General features: G+C 42.7%; 1 protein-coding gene across 5 annotated transcripts in view; it reads right to left on the bottom strand.

Annotated features, from left to right (window-relative positions):
• CRTC1 (CREB regulated transcription coactivator 1) overlaps positions 1-17,870 on the bottom strand; it is a 239,625-nt gene that overhangs the window by 188,227 nt on the left and 33,528 nt on the right. For 4 of the 5 annotated variants that reach the window (XM_073577900.1, XM_073577903.1, XM_073577904.1 and 1 more), the window contains exon 3: positions 5,749-5,810. The exons of the other annotated variant lie outside the window; for it this stretch is intronic. The gene's annotated coding sequence lies outside the window, so the exon portion shown is untranslated. The remainder of the gene's footprint in view (positions 1-5,748; positions 5,811-17,870) is intronic. 5 annotated transcript variants of the gene reach the window in all.

Genomic DNA, 17,870 nt, shown 5'->3' with positions numbered 1-17,870 from the left:
CTTCACTGCCCAATGGTATAACATTCTGTGACACACCCGGGGTGTCAGTATGATCACTGCACCCCTGGATGAATTTGTTGAGAGGTGTAGTTTGCAAAATGGGTTCACTTATGGGGAATTCTGCTGTTCTGGCAACTCAGGGCCTCTCCCAGTGGGTTATGGCACCTGCAAACCATAACAGTAAAATGTGCACTATAATATGGCACTCCTTCCCTTTTGAGCTTTGCACTGTGCCTGAAAAATATTTCAAAATATTGGCGCACTCAGGAAAAAATGGACCTCAGTTTGCTTTAAGAAAAATTTCCTATTAGTCCTTAGAAAAATTAAAAACTTGCAGCTAAAAAAAACATTTTAGTGGTAAAATTTTAATTTATTCTATCTTCACGACTCACTGGTATAAAATTCTGTGAGGCAAAATTCATTGGGGAGTGTAGTTTGTAAAATAAGTTCACATATGGGGGGGGGGTTTCTGTTTTTCTGGCATCTCAGCTGCTCTGTCAATGTGACATGCCACCCTCAAACAATTCCAGCAAAATCTGAACACCAATATGTCACCACTTCCCTCCATCAGAAGTATAATTCCCCCACATATGGGGTTATCGACGTACGCAGGAGAAATTGCACAACAAATTGCATGGTGCAATTTCTCCTCTAACCTTTGTGAAAATAAAAAAATTGTGGCTAAAATAACATTTTGTCTGGAAAATTTGATTTTTTTATCTTTACGGTTCAACATTATAAACTTCTGTGAAGCAACAGGAGGTTCAAGGTGCTCACCACACATATAAATACATTATTTGAGGGGGCCTAGCTTCCAAAATGTGGTCACTTATTGAGAGTTTTCACTGTTTAGGCACATCAGGGGCTCTCCAAACGCAACATGGCGTCCGGTAATTGCTCCAGCAAATTTTGCATTCAAAAACTCAAATGACGCTCCTTCCCTTCCAAACTCTGTCGTGTGGCCAAACAATTGTTTTCCTCCACATATGCGGTATTTGCATGCTCAGGAGAAAATGCACAAATTTTGGGGTCCATTTTTAATTGGGTCTAAAGTAAACTTGCGGAAAAAAAAATTTTTTTTCCACATTCCAAAAATTCAGGTGAAGTACCTGAAGGGTTCATCAACTTCTTGAATGTGGTTTTGAGTACCTTGAGAGGTGCAGTTTTTACAATGGTGTCACTTTTGGGTGTTTTCTATCACATAGACCCGTCAAAGTCAATTCAAATGTGAGGTGGTCCCTAAAAACATGGTTTTGTAGATTTTGCTGGAAAAAAGAGAAATAGCTGGTCAACTTTTAACCCTTATAACTTTCTAACAAAAAAATTGCTTAAAAAATTGTGCTGATGTAAAGTAGTCATGTGGGAAATGTGATTTACTAACTATTTTGTGTGACTTATCTCTCTGATTTAAGGGGATAAAAATTCAAAGTTTAAAAATTGCAAAAATTTACAAAGTTTCACTAAATTTTCATAAATAAACGCAAGTTATATTAAAGAAATTTAACCACTCATGAATTATAGTATGTCACGAAAAAACAAACAGTCTCAGAATCAGTGGGATTCGTTGAAGCATTCCAGAGTTATTACCTCATAAAGTGACACTGGTCACAATTATAAAAATTGGCCTGGTCATTAACGTGCAAACCACACTGGGGTTAAGGGGAAACGTGTATATGTTTTGGGGTGGCCCAGACCGTCATTCAATTGAAAATCTGTGGTCAGACTTGAGTGCTGCTCACCAGAGGAAACCATCTACTGTAACTTGAATGGTAGGCTCAGTACTAATTAAGGAACGTGCCTATGACTGTGGAGCCCATATGTCTCAAGCTAGAATAAATACAGTTCAGTGCCCAATCCCCACCCCCACTACCCCCCCAGGAGATGCACTAATTGGGATGCCCAGCTGTCCAATGGGATTAAAGGGGTAGGGTCCTATAGTCACACCTACAGGGGTTAAATCCAGGTGCCTGGATCAGTAACTTCTTTTTCCTCAGGCTCACCCCGGAACCTTTTTTCCCCAGAGGATCCCAGATCCCCCTGCGGCTGTGTCTGATGTCCTGGTGGAGGCCCTGTGGCAGAGGGCAGCACAGGAAGGTGAGCATTGGCTTCATTCCCCTTTTACTGGCCTCGGTGCTCATCTCCCTGTGTCCTCTCCTGACCCCCTATTCGTGCCTTCGGTCGGGCATCACTCTCCTCCCCTGGGGCACCAGCCACTTCTGCCCCTCCTGGCCTCTCCCAGTACTGTGCTGCCCAGTCCCCGGTAGCCTCCCCTTTGGCTGGGTCCGTCAGTGCCCTGTGCCACAGCGCCGCCTCCCCCGTGTCGGTCACCGATGTGGGCCCACTTGTCTTCTTCCTGGAGGGCCGGCGCTTGTGTGGGCAGTCTGCCGGCCCCCCATCCTCACCCGGCACTCGTGCTGTACCCGGACGCTGTGCGGGCCATGCTACTGACTCCACCCCCTCAGATTTCACGGAGGCAGGCCAGGACGTGCTGGGCTCGGGCCGTCGCGTCATGGCCAGCTTTCCCGCATCACTTTTGATCTTCTAAAAGTCACTTCCGGGTCATCACGACCTCGGCCAACATCGTCCCTCCTGCAGGCGCAGCCTTAACGCCTGCACAGGGGGACGGGGACAACGGGGCAGTGGTCATCCGAGGTGGCTGTAGGGATCGCTGATCGGTCTAACCCAACCGTTGAGCGCACTGCTCTGCGGCCACTCCAATCCAGCTGCAGTACATAGACTGTGGGTGCACCATGTGGCAGTGTTGCACCGGCGCCATTGCAGCGGCAGCATTTGTGTGTGGGGCTTCATCCTCTCATTTTGGTCCTTTGCATCCAATCCATTTTGGATGTTGGGGACCAAGCTGGGAGTGTGGGGTTTTGCGTTTTGATACTGCCGCAGTGGTGGCGCTGGTGCGGGGCTGCACTGCGGTTGTGCTGTCGCAATAGTACCGCAGCGATTGTGACGATGCAATGCTGCCATAATAATGGTGCTGTAATAACGGCAGGCACCGTATTAAATAAAGAACATGCCTCTGACAGCATCCCCCCCCCCCCATCACTTCCCAGACAGGAGCTAATAAAACAAATAGAATTTCCACCGCTGTTGTGATTGGGTCACCGAGGAGGAGAGCAAGCCCAAGCTAAGCCACAGAAAACCAGAGAGGTTGGTAACTAAGCGGATTGCAGACCCCTGATCCTATCCACACAACTAGCAGTAGCCATGGAGCGTACCTACGATGATCCTAGCCGCCTCGGCACAGCCGGAGAGCTAACTAAGCCTAAAGCAAGAAAGGGGAAATCTAAACTGCCCCAGAGCAGACCCAGGTCCTATTGCTCAGGTCCTATTGCTGCTCCCATTGGACCACTAGGAAGGTCCCGGAAGGGCGCTGCTATAAAAGAGTCGCATGGCCGCACGGCCATGCGCTAGTATAAGCAGTAATTGGTAGTGATGTGTGTGATGATGGATGCTTGTGAACTGCTGAATGACTCATTATGAAACGCCCCCTTCCCTTTGATACACGTTAGTAGGGTTTAGAGTTCAGAGTCAGCGCCGAGTTGTGGCACTGACTAGCGCTGCAGTGCTCCCGACTCCTCACACATGCTAGAGCCTAAGTGCGCCACTGTACCTAAGGCACTACGCTACCGCAGGTACTGCAGCATCCGTTAGTGCGGCACCATGCGCGTCATATGCGCTTTTCAGGCCTGAGTTTAGGCCGGTTAGTGGCGTCCGCCAGAGCTGCGCTGTACACACATAGTGCGGTAAGCAACGTTCAGCTGCACCCTGTGACTTCTAACAGGGCACAGCATTCTATAGGTGTCCGCGGTTGTGGTGCTGAGCGCTAGTGGGGCTAGAGGGGCTCTAATCCAGAGTCCTTGGGGCAGAGTCCTGTGTCTTAGCACTAACGCTCCCCTGCCGAGTCCTGTGAGGATAAACAGGCTCTGGCACTTGTTCCAGCAGCTCTGTGAGGTAACAGAGTCCGCTCCTGTACACACCGGTTCAGCGGTTAACCCCCTGGTGTCTAGTGCTCTGCCATTACTGAGCAGCAGTTTCCATCTCTGCACGGTGGACCCCGGGTTGCGATCGTACTTCCTTATATTTTATATTTAATGCGATCCGCAACCCTAACTGTGTGTTTGTCAATGATATGGGGAGATGGCGAATGATGGGGAGATGGCCAGTGTTGGGGAGAGGGCCAGTGATGGGGAGTGACAATGATGAGGGTGATGGGGAGAGGGCCAATGATGGGAGTGATGGGGAGGAGAAAATGATGGAGGTGGTGGAATGGGCAATTTCTACATGAAGGGGATCATGATGGGGCATATTTCTACATAAGGGGATAATGATGGGGCATATTTCTGCATGAAGGGGATCATGATGGGGCATATATCTACATGAAGGGGATAATGATGGGGCATATTACTACAAGAAGGGGATCATGATGGGGCATATTTCTGCATGAAGGGGATCATGATGGGGCATAATTCTGCATGAAGGGGATCATGATGGGGCATATTTCTGCATGAAGGGGATTATGATGGGGCATATTTCTACATGAAGGGGATAATGATGGGGCATATTACTACAAGAAGGGGATCATGATGGGACATATTTCTGCATGAAGAGGATCATGATGGGGCATATTTCTAAATAAGGGGATATTGATGGGGCATATTTCTACATGAAGGGGATCATGATGGGGCATTTGGCACGTGTTGGCACTTCGTCATAAATAATTGGCTTTTAGGTTGCAGTTTGGGCACTCGGTCTCAGAAAGGTTCGTCATCACTGGTGTATAGGTTCTCTCCATGGACAGAGCAGTTTTATTAGACTTTGATAGCATTTGCATTCATATTTACTATCGATACACCACATATATATCTGTATTTGCACCTGCACCTTGTGTAATAATATTGTGTACATATAATATTATATGCTGTCTCACCTTAAGCCATACCCACCTCAGGGACAGGGATAAATCACAATATCAGCCATACAAAATACATTCCACAAACAAAAGAGTGGGACTCAGAGGAATTAAAAGAAGGAGAAACCAAAAAGAAGAGGATGTACACAAAGTCAAACCTCCAAGCAACAATTTCCTGAATAGATCTCCAAATGTCAACTCCAACATGAACCAAATCTCCAACTTCAGAACCAGGCAGTAAGAACTAACACTGGCAATCCCTAAGTGCAAGAGGAGAACATATATAGCAAAGGGGAGTGGCCAACACTGAACAGCTGAGTCAATACAGGTAGGAAAGCTACAGGAGCTTCAACTGACCAAGCTAACCCTTGCACTGCTAGCAAATAAAAATAACTGCACTGCTTAACAAGATGGTTAAGTACTGCTAACCAGTGCAGGAGTTCATGAAATCAGACACCGTCTTCTGGCCCCTCTGATGCGGTATCCCCGTGACAACTGCTCGCTGAATGAGTCAGAAGTATATTTCACAAAGTAAGTCCATGGAGCCCCATTGTGAAACTCCATAGGCTTAAATTGTAATAGCCACGTATGGGTCATACAAAGCGCAGTATGATCTAGAGAGTCTGAACAGTCATGTGGTTAATAAAAGGAACAGATGCCGGGGAAGATGGTGAGAGGGGAGTAAATTAACACACTGTCAATACACAAACCATTTTCATTTTCACTAAACCTGTGTAAGTGTTAATGTGAGTGCTTCTTTAAGCAAAAAACTTCACATACAAATTAAATAAATAGAAAAAACAGAACAATGATTCAAGACCTACCGTCTCCAGCTGGTATCAGGGGGAGGTGATAAATACACTGTTCCATAGGGACAGCTGTCAACGTATCATGCAAGTTAAGGATTGATGCCATAATATTATTACCTTCCTACCCCTCCCAAAAAAAAGTGAACTCAAGTCTTAATAAGTAATACATTTAAAATGTCTCAAGCTAGAAGTAAACTTCAGCTTAGCTGCTAATAAAATATTGACGTCCATATTTTGCTTACTAAAATTGAGACTGCAGAGGTTTTTGGTTTCTTCAATTCTGGCGATTAAGTTTAGAGAGAATATACATTATGGATAGTCTACGTACAGTGGGTACGGAAAGTATTCAGACCCCTTTAAATTTTTCACACTTTGTTTCATTGCAGCCATTTGGTAAATTCAAAAAAGTTCATTTTTTCTCATTAACTCCTTTACCCCGAAGGGTGGTTTGCATGTTAATGACCGGGCCAATTTTTACAATTCTGACCACTGTCCCTTTATGAGGTAATTACTCTAAAATGCTTCAACGGATCCCATTGATTCTGACAATATTTTCTCGTGACATATTGTACTTCATGATAGGGCTGAAATTTCTTTGATATGACTTGTGTTTATTTGTGAAGAAAAAAAAAATTGGCGAAAATTTCGCATTTTTCCAACTTTGAATTTTCACGCCCTTAAATCACAGAGATATGTCACACATAAAAACTTAATAAGTAACATTTCCCACATGTCTACTTTACATCAGCACAATTTTGGAACTCAAATTTTTTTTGTTAGGAAGTTATAAGGGTTAAAAGCTGACAAGCGATTTCTTATTTTTACAGCAAAATTTACAAAACCAATCTTTGAGGGACAACATCACATTTGAAGTCACTTTGAGGGGTCTGTATGATAGAAAATACCCAAAAGTGACACCATTTTAAAACTGCACCCCTCAAGGTGTTCAAAACTACATTCAAGAAGTTTATTAACCCTTCAGGTGCTTCACAAGAATTTTTGGAATGTTTTTAAAAAAAAAAAATGAACATTAAATTTTTTTCACAAAAAAATTACTTCAGATACAATTTTTTTTATTTTACCAAGGGTAACAGGAGAAATTGGACCCCAAAAGTTGTTGCACAATTTGTCCTGAATACGCTGATACCCCACTATATGCAGGTACATCACTTTTTGGGCGCATGACAGATCTCTGAAGGGCAGGAGCGCCATTTGACTTTTCAATGCAAAATTGGCTGGAATTGAGATCGGACGCCATGTCGCGATGGAGAGCCCCTGATGTGCCTAAATAGTGGAAACCCCAAAATATAACACCGTTTTGGAAAGTAGACCCCCTAAGGAACTTATCTTGATTTGTGGTGAGCACTTTGAACCCCCAAGTGCTTCACAGAAATTTATAATGTAGAGCCTTAAAAATAAAAAATTATATTTTTTCACAAAAATGATCTTTTCGCCCCCAATTTTTTATTTTCCCAAGGGTAACAGGAGGAATTGAACACCAAAAGTTGTTGTGCAATTTGTCCTGACTATGCTGATACCCTACATGTGGGTGTAAACCACTGTTTTTGCACATGGCAGAGCTAGGAATGGAAGGAGCGACGTTTGACTTTTCAATGCAAAATTGGCTGAAATTGAGATCACACACCATGTCGCGTTTGGAGAGCCCCTAATGTGCCTACACAGTGAAAAATTGTTTTTCCATCACCACATTTTGAGAGCTATAATTTTTCCATATTTTGACCAACAGAGAGAAGTGAGGTCTTGTTTCTTGCGGAACGAGTTGACGTGTTTATTGGTACCATTTTCGGGCACATGACATTTTTTGATCGCTTTTTATTTCGGTTTTTGGGAGGCAGAATAAACAAAAACCAGCAATTCATGATTTTTTTTTTTGGGGGGGGGGGGGCTTTATACCATTCCGCATGTGGTAAAATTGAAAAAGCAGTTTTATTCTTCGGGTTAGTACGCTGACAGCGATACCTCAGTTATATCATTTTTTATGTTTTGGAGCTTTTATACAATAAAACTATATTATATAAAAAATAATTATTTTTACATCGCTTTATTCTGAGAGGTATAACTTTTTTATTTTTCTGGTGAAAGAGCTATATGGCGGCTTATTTTTTGCAGGACAAGATGATGTTTTCAGCGGAACCACGTTTATTTACATCCGTCTTTTTAAACGCAAGTTATTCCACTTTTTGTTCGGCGGTATGACGATAAAGCATTTTTTTTTCGCCTTTTTATTTTTAATGGTGTTCACTAAAGGGGTTAACTAGTTGGGCAGTTTATAGATCGAGTCGCTACGGACACGGTGATACTAAATATATGTACTTTTATTGTTTAAATTTAAAAAAATATATATATTTATTGATGGAATAAATATTTTTTAAAAAAATATTTTTACAATTATTTAAAAAAATTTTTTTTTAATTTAATTCTTACTTTTACACCTTGTCCCACTATGGGACACGCATTTTGTGCAGCCTGATCACTTCTATAGCATGCAGAGCTGCATGCTATAGAAGCTGTCAGCGCTAAATGGATTTCTCACTGACCTTAGAGACTTCCTGACATGCACTGCACATGACAGGAAGTCTCAGCTTGGGAGACCCGGATGTCATGACATCGGGTCTCCATCGCAGCGATCGGGACCCCGCTGACAGCCCCTCTGCCTGTTTCCAGAACGCTGTGATGATTGATCGCAGTGTTTCGGGGGTTAAAGTACCGGGAGGGGTCCGAGTGTCGGGTGTCAGCTGTGAGAATCAGCTGAGACCCGGCCGCGATCAGCCGCGCCAACCCCCCTTTGAGCGCAGCTGATTGCGTATGATGTACTATCCCGTCCATGGGCATTAAGGCCCAGGGCACATGGACGGGACAGTACATCACGTCAGAAAGGGGTTAATTTAAACTCTACACCCCATCTTGAAAAAAAATGTACAAATTTTTGCAAATTTATTAAAAAAGAAAAACTGAACTACCACATGGTCAAAAGTATTTAGACCCTTTGCTCAGTACTGAGTAGAAGCACCCTTTTGAGCTAGTACAGCCATGAGTCTTCTTGGGAATGATGCAACAAGTTTTGCAGATCCTCTCCAGTTTCCGTCAGGTTGGATAGTGAACGTTGGTGGACAGCCATTTTCAGGTCTCTCTAGAGATGCTCAATTGGGTTAAAGTCGGGTTTCTGGCTGGGCCAGTCAAGAATGGTCACAGAGTTGTACTGAAGCCACTCCTTTGTTATTTTAGCTGTGTGTTTAGGGTCATTGTCTTACTGGAAGGTGAACCTTCGGACAAGTCTGAGATCCAGAGCATTCTGGAATAAGTTTTCATCCAGGATATCTCTGTACTTGGTCGCATTCATGTTTCCTTCAATTGCAACCAGTCGTCCTGTCCCTGCAGCTGAAAAACACCCCCATAGCATGATGCTGCTGCCACCACCATGTTTCACTGTTGGGATTGTATTGGGCAGGTGATGAGCAGTGTCTAGTTTTATTCACACATACCGCTTAGAATTATCACCAAAAAGTTCTAACTTCGTCAGACCAGAGAATCTTATTTCTCATAGTCTGGGAGTCCTTCATGTGTTTTTTTAGCAAACTCTATGTGGGTTTTCATATGTCTGGAAACAATGAAAAGAAAAAATGTAGCACTCACCAGCAGGAAAAACCAACCAAAAGTCCTTTATTCACATAAGTGCCATGGACAGCAAATGGACAAACAGGACATGTGAGACGTGCGGAGGAAAAGGGAGGACGACGGCCATTTCATGATTACTCGCTTCCACGGGTCCAGGTTTTTCCTACTGGTGAGTGCTACATTTTTGCTTTTCATTGTTTCCTTGGATTTAATCGGATTTCGTGTGCACCAATACCAGCTGTTTTTATCGCAGAGTTCAGATGTATGTGGATCCTTGTCTGAGAAGTGGTGATTTGTGCTCTCTAGTGCCATTCGATTTTTTCTTTGCTTTGGAATCCACTGATTTTCATATGCCTGGCACTGAGGAGAGGCTTCCGTCAGGCCACTCTGCCAAAAACGCCCGAATGGTGGAGGGCTGCAGTCATAGTTGACTTTGTGGAACTTTCTCCCATCTCCCTAGTGCATCTGTGGAGATCAGCCACAGTGATCTTGGGGTTCTTCTTTACCTTTCTCATCAAGGGTCTGTTCCCACAATTGCTCAGTTTGGCTGCACGGCAAGGTCTAGGAAGACTTCTCTTGGTCCCAAACTTCTTCCATTTAAGGATTATGGAGGCCACTGTGCTCTTAGGAACCTTGAATACTGCAGAAATTCTTTTGTAACCTTGGCCAGATCTGTGCCCTGTCAAAATTCTGTCTCTGAGCTCCTTGGCCAGTTGCTTTGACCTCATGATTCTCATTTAGGCTGATATGGACTGTGAGCTGTGAGGTCTTATTTAGACAGGTGTGTGCCTTTCCAAATCAAGTCCTATCAGTTCAATTAAACAGCTGGATTCCAACAAAGGAGTAGAACCATCTCAAGGAGGATCATAAGGAAATGGACAGCATGTGACTTAAATATGAGTGTCTGAGCAAAGGGTCTGAATCATTATGACCATGTGATATTTCAGTTTTTCTTTTTTAATAAATTTGAAAAAATGTCTACATTTCTGTTTTTTTTTTCAGTCAAGATTGGGTGCAAAGTATGAATTAGTGAGAAAAAAAATGAACTTTTTTGAATTTACCAAATGACTGCAATTAAACAGTGAAAAAGTTAAAGGGGTCTGAATACTCTCCGTACCCACTGTATATTCTTTCCTGTTTTCCAAGATGACGCTTCAGCCACTGTGTGTGAGATAGACAAAGACATTCCTGAGGGTCCTTTGCTAACAGACAAAGAGAAAACATAGGAAAGTTGAAGAATCGAAACCAAGTGAGAGGAAACACACCTAGATTATCAGCGGAGTGTAGACAGAATCACCTTTAGGCTATGTGCCCACTTTGCATGTTAAAACACACATTGAAAACCGGACTCCTTCCAAGAAATCGCGCGTTTTTTTCTGCGTGATTTCACCGCTATTTTACAGCGATTCTGTTCGCGATTTTGCCGCGATTTTCTCAAGCATCGCTTGGAAAGTGATTGACAGGTTGGTCACACTCGTCAAACATAGTGTTTGACAAGTGTGAGCAGCTTATTACTATTGAGGCCGCCTATGCGGCATCAATAGTAAAAGATAGAATGTTAAAAATGCTAAAAAAATAAAAAATCGGGGTATATTTACCTTCTGACGTCCCACGCGCCATCCCGGGCCTCAGCGTTCCCAGTAATGCCTTGCGAGACCTGTGATGACATTGGTCTCGCGTTACTATAGCGATCTCGTGAGACCGCTAGTAACGAGAGACTACGTCATCACAGGACCTTGCCGCAAGGCATTACTGGGAACGCTGAGGCCCGGGAATGCAGCGCGGGACGCCGGAAGGTAAATATACCCCGATTTTTTATTTTTTATTCTTTTTTTTTTACAGGGGTATGGTACCCAGGGCCTGGAGGACAGTCTCCTCTCCTCCACACCGTGGGTACCAACCGCACATGAGACGCTTAACTTCCCGCATAGTGGGCATAGCCACATGCGGGAAGTAAGCAATTCTCATGCATTCCTATGGGTGCGGAATCGCAGCAATACTTTGTGATTCCGCACAAAAGAATGACCATGCTGCGATTTTTTCCGCGATACGATTCCGCCGCGGAAAAAAGCGCAGCATTAGCACAGCATGTGCGGAATGCCATAGGAATGCATGGGGGGCGTTCTGTACACGATTTTTAAACGTTTTCGCGCCGAAAATCGTGGCAAAAACGCTTAAAAATTGCTACGTGGGCACACAGCCTTAGCCAATGAGATGTATGTACAAGTATTGCTCACTAAATTAGAATATAATCAAAAAGTTAATTTCAGTTCTTCAATACAAAAAGTGAATCTCATTATATAGTCATTATTAAAGCAGAATGATCTATTTCAAGTGTTTAATTCTGTTAATGTTGATGATTATGGCTTACAGCCAATGAAAACCCAAATTATCTCAGTAAATTAGAATACTTTATAACACCAGCTTGAATGATTTTAAAATCCCAAATGTTGGCCTACTGAAATGTATGTTCAATAAATGCACTCAATACTTGGTTGGGGCTCCTTTTTCATCAATTACTGCATCAATGCATTGTGGCATGGAGGTGATGAGCCTGTGGCACTGCTGAGGTGTTATGGAAGCCCAGGTTGCTTTGCTGGCAGTCTTCAGCTCGTCTGCATTGTTGGGGCTGGTGTCTCTCAACTTCCTCTTGACAATACCCCATGGATTCTCTATCGGGTTAAGGTCAGGCGAGTTTGCTGGCCAATCAAGCACAGTGATACTGTTATTTTTACCCACTTAATGACAGAGCCAATTTGGTACTTAATGACCGGGCCAATTTTTACAATTTTGACCACTGTCACTTTATGAGGTTATAGCTCTGGAATGCTTCAACGTACCCCACCGATTCTGAGAATGTTTTTTAGTGACATATTCTACTTCATGTTAGTGGTAAAATTTCTTTGATATAACTTGCGTTTATTTATGAAAAAAAAGAAAATTTGGCAAAAATTTTGAAAATTTTGTAATTTTCAAACTTTTATTTTTTGTACACTTAAACCAGAGAGTGGTATCACACAAAACAGTTCATAAATAACATTTTCCACATGTCTACATCAGCACAATTTTGGAAACTTTTTTGTTAGGACATTAAGGGTTAAAAGTTGACCAGCGATATTTCATTTTTTCAACAAGATTTACAAAACCATTTTTTTAGGGACCACCTCACATTTGGAGTGTTTGGGGGGTCAATATAACAGAAAATACCCAAAAGTGACACCACTCTAAAAACTGCACCTCTCAAGGTGCGCAAAACCACATTCAAGAATTTTACTAATCCTTCAGCTGCTTCACGAGAACTAAAGCAATGTGGAAGGAAAAAATGAACATTTTACTTTTTTCACAAAAAAAATTACTTTGGAACCATTTTTTTTTTTTTTTTTTTCCACAAGGGTATCAGGAGAAAATAGAGCACAAAATTTGTTGTGCAATTTCTCCTGAGTATGGCGATACCCCATATGTAGGGAAAAGGCACTGATTGGGTGCATGGCAGGGCTGGGAAAGGAGGGAGCACCATTTGACTTTTTGAACGCAAAATTGGCTGGAATCAAAAATGTCGCGTTTGGAAACTCTCTGATGTACCTAAACAGTGGAATCCCCCAATTCTAACTCCCACCTTAACCCAACCCTAACACACCCCTAATACTAATCCCAATCCTAACCATAACCCTAACAACACCCCTAAACCCTAATCCCAACCCTAACCATATTTCCAACCATATCACAATCTATCTTTAGCCCAACTCTAACCCTAGTCCCACCCTAACTTTAGTCCAACCCTAATATTAGCCCAACTCACTTTAGCCCAACTCTGACCCTAATGGAAAAATGGAAATAGATTTTATTTTATTATTTTTACCTAAGGGGGTGAGGGTGATAAAGGGGGTTTGATTTACTATTTTTTTTTTTACTTTTAATCACTAGTGTATATCGGTATGATCAAAATGAACCAACAGGAAAAATTTACAATAGTTGCCAGGTGACAAATCTCAGTGAGCGCACCGCACACGCGCCCACCACTTTCTCCCGGAAGACGCCGGCGGCTCGGGGGACTTAACGGGGGGATTGCAGGTACACCATAGGTACCAGGGTGGGGGGGGGGGGATTCAGGGAAACCTATATCGCTCTCCTCTGATGTGCAATCAGAGGAGAGAACTTAAACGGAAAATTGGACCTTTTTTTGTGGTCGCAGTTATACTGTTAATAACTGCAACACTGGGGTCAGTAAAAACCGCCCGAATCATATTCTCTGGGGTCTCAGTTTCCCCCAGTAGCCAGTACCCTGAAGAAATTCAGACTCTGGGGGGGGGCGCTTATTTCTCAGCGCTGTTAAAAAGAGGAGCAGAGGCATAAGTACCCTTAACTGCCGCCTTTAAAAGGCGAATCGGCGGTCGTTAAGGGGTAAAACCAGGTATTTGTACTTCTTGCAGTGTGGACAGGTGCCGAGTCCTGCTGGAGAAAGAAATTTTCATCTCCAAAAAGCTTGTCGGCAGAGGAAAGAATGAAGTGCTCTAAAATTTCCTGGTACACGGCTGCGCTGACTTTGGTCTTGATAAAACACAGTGGCCCTGAACCAGCAGGTGACATGGCTCCCCAAACCATCTCTGATTGTGGAAACTTCACACTAAATCTCAAGCAGCTTGGATTGTTGCCTCTCCACTCTTCCTCCAGACTCTGGGACCTTGATTTCCAAATGAAATGCAAAACCTTACTTTCATCTGAAAACACCACCTTGGACCACTGAGCAACAGTCCAGTTGTTTTACTCCTTGGACCAGGTAAGACGCTTCTGGCATTGTCTATTGGTCATGACTGGCTTGACACAAGGAATGCAACACTTGTAGCCCATGTCCTGGATACGTCTGTGTGTGGTGGCTTTTGAAGCAATGACTCCAGGAGCACTCCACTCCTTGTGAATCTGCCCCAAATATTTGAATGCCCTTTTCTTAAAAATCATGTCTGCAATTATCCCGGTTGCTTCTGCACCTTTTTCTACCACACTTTTTCCTTCCACTCAACTTTCCATTAATATGCTTAGATATAGCACTCTGTGAACAGCCAGCTTCTTTAGCAATGACCTTTTGTGGCTTACCCTCCTTGTGCAGTGTGTCAATGACTGCCTTCTACATATGTCAAGTCAGCCGCTGCCCCATGATTGTGGAGCCTAGGGAAACAGACTAAGGGAACTTATTAAATTCTTAGGAAGCCTTTGAAGGTGTTAATTATTATAATTTACTGAGATCATGACTTTTGGGTTTTCTTTGACTGGAAGCCAGAATCATCAACATTAATAGAAATAAACACTTGAAACAGATCACTCTGTAATGACTGTATATAATATGCGAATTTCACTTTTTGTATTGAAGAACTGAAATAAATTAACTTTTTGATGATATTCAAATTTTGTGAGAAGTACATGTATGTACATACTCTGCAGACCAAATATTTATACACAGTACAGGTTCTCACCAGTGTTCTGCAGACCCTATGTGTGTACTGTGCATTTCTTCACCATTGCTCTCCAAACCCTATATGTGTGTACTGTGCATTTCTCCACTATTGTTTTGCAGACCCTATATATGTTATACACAGTGCAGGTTCTCACCAGTGTTCTGCAGACCCTATCTGTGTGTACTGTGCATTTCTACATTGCTCTAAAGACCATATGTGTGTACTGTGCATTTCTTCACCATTGCTCTGCAGACCCTATATATAGCTCTGGGAAAAAGAGCCCACTGCAAAATTTTCAGTTTGTCTGATTTTTCTCTTTATAGGTATATTTTTGAGTAAAATGTAAATTGCTCTTTTATTCTATAAACTACTGACAGCATGCCTTCGAATTTTCAAGCACTAAATTTTGTATTTATTTTCAGAAAATGAGAAATGGTCAAAATAACAAAAAATGCAGTGCTTGCAAACCTCAAATAATGCTAAGAAAACAAGTTCATAGTCAAAATAAAAAATGCAGTGCTTGCAAACCTCAAATAATGCTAAGAAAACAAGTTCATAATCATTTAGAAACAACAATACTAATATTTTAACTCAGGAAGAGTTCTGAAATGAATATTTTGTAGAATAACCATGATTTTTAATCACAGCTTTCATGCGTCTTGGCATGCTTTCCACTAGTCTTTCACACTGCTTTTGGGTGACCTTATGCCACTCCTGGTACAAAACTTTAAGTAGTTCTTTGATTGATGGCTTGTGACTATCCATCTTAATCCTGATTACATTTCAGAGGTTTTCAATGGGGTTCAGTTCTGGAGATTGGGCTAACCATGACAAGGATTTGATGTGGTGGTCCTTCATCCACACACTGATTGACCTAGCTGTATGGCATGACACTGTCCTGCTGGAAAAATCAGTCCCCAGAGTTAGGGAACATTGGCTGAGCAGAAGGAATCAACTGTTTTTCCAGGATTACCTTGTATGCGGCTTGATTCATATGTCTTTCACAAAGATTAACCTGCCCAATTCCAACCTTGCTGAAGCATCCCCAGAGCATCACCGATAATCCACTAAATTTCACAGTGGGTGCAAGACACTGTGCCTTGTACGCCTCTCCAGGTCCCTATCTAACCATTAGACGACCAGGTTTTGAGTCTAATTTTCAGCTTTGCCCATCAGAGAAGATTACCTTACTCCAGTCCTTTATGGTCCGATCCTTGTGGTCTTTGGCAAAGTTCAGCCTGGCTCTCCTTTGCTTCTCATTGATGAAAGGCTTTTTTCTAGCTTTACATGACTTGAACCCTGCCTCTAGGAGCCCATTATGAACAGTTCTTGCCAAGCACTTCACCTCAGCTGCCATTTGCCATTCCATTTGTAAGTCACTTGATGACATCCTGCGGTTGTTGAGTGACATTCGAATAAGACGATGGTCATCCCTGTCAATGGAGAGTCGTCTTCGCCCTCTGACGGTCTGGAGCTTTGTGGTCCCCAATATCTGCTGCTTGACCATGTTGTAATGGACTGCTGTCTTAGAAATTTTAAGGATGGAGGCAACATGACGCTCACTGTATCCCTCTGCTAGTAAAGCCAGAATTGAGCCCTTTTCCTCACTCAAGACTTTTTTCAACTCCTTTGGTACGGCTGAAAGTTATTTTTTCCTTCCTATTACTTTTACTTTTTGGATATTACTAGCACTTGCCATCCAGCTTGTCCTATTGCAAGAGAAGTGTGATCACCACAGCAAGGTTTTTTATACTTTCCTTTGTTAAATAAGATTTGGTTCAGCTGACCACCTAATCAGAAGCACATTAAGTAGAATGAGGTGTACTCTGGTAGGAATTCAATTGACACTGAAATGGAATGGCTGTCAGACATGTAGAGAAGCTGATTTTTATAAAACTGTGCAGTGGTCTCTTAATTTTTGCCAGATCTGTATGTATACACTGTGCAGGTTCGCACCAGTGCTATGTAGATCATTTAGCTGTTTATATGGAGGTTCTCTAAAGGTGGTTTCTTTTTTTTTATCAGATAAATTTTTATTTATGATAACAATTACATCAAGCAATTGTTCACATATAACCATGTTTTTATAAACAAAAACAAAACTCCTCCCTCCCTTTTCCCCCTCTATCCCCCCTCCGAGATCCCTTCAGTGCCTTCCCCGTTCCTCGTCCAGTACTCTTTCCAACATCCATATATAGTTATGTAATGTGAATATCTTCCATATCCCAATACGTCCCTCCCACCCCTCTAACTCCATTCTACCCATGGCTGCCATATCTTGTGAAACACCTCAAGTTTATTTCTCTTAGTGTAAATACTTTTTTCCAATGAAATTATATGCTCCGCCTGCGCAAGAAAGTCCCGTCTAGTCGGAGGCTCCTCTCTGATCCAAAACCGGGCAATCAATTTCCTTGCTATGAACAACAGTCTAGCAATCGCCAGTTTGACCATAGCCGCCGCTGCCAATTCTTCCACAAAGCCTAAAATACAGATCAAAGGGTCCCTGGGGATTACACATTTATATATCCATTCGATCCGATTCAGTACAACTGTCCAGTATGTAGACAATCTAGGGAAACACCACAACATGTGCATCATATCTGCCCGTTCCTGCGAACACCGTGGACAATCGGAATCAGACCTCAAACCCATCTTGAACAATCTATCAGGAGTTCTGTAAGCTCTATGAATTACGTACAGCTGAGACATCCTCCCAGGTTCGCTCATAGAAATCTTAGGCACATATTCTAAAATAGATTCCCATCTATCATCACTTATTTCTCCCAATTCAGCCTCCCATTTCACTCTAGCCTTGATGGGATGACTGACTAGAAATGTAAATAATAAATCTCTATACACTTCTGAGATTGCCCCCTTCGTCTCGCTGTTCCCCAAAATGGAGGCCAGCGTGACATCAATCTGGACCTCAACAGGCCTCCTCCGACATTGCGACCGATACGCATGCTGAATTCTTTTATAATGATACATACACTCACTGGCCACTTTATTAGGTACACCTGTCCAACTGTGTGTTAAGACTTAATTTCTAAT

Source organism: Dendrobates tinctorius, unplaced genomic scaffold (genome assembly GCF_039654945.1).
Source record: "Dendrobates tinctorius isolate UK_male_01 unplaced genomic scaffold, ASM3965494v1 ptg000058l, whole genome shotgun sequence".
Taxonomy (NCBI): Eukaryota; Metazoa; Chordata; class Amphibia; order Anura; family Dendrobatidae; genus Dendrobates; species Dendrobates tinctorius.
Note: the sequence above shows the minus strand (reverse complement) of the source record. Positions and strands in the feature narration are given on the sequence as shown.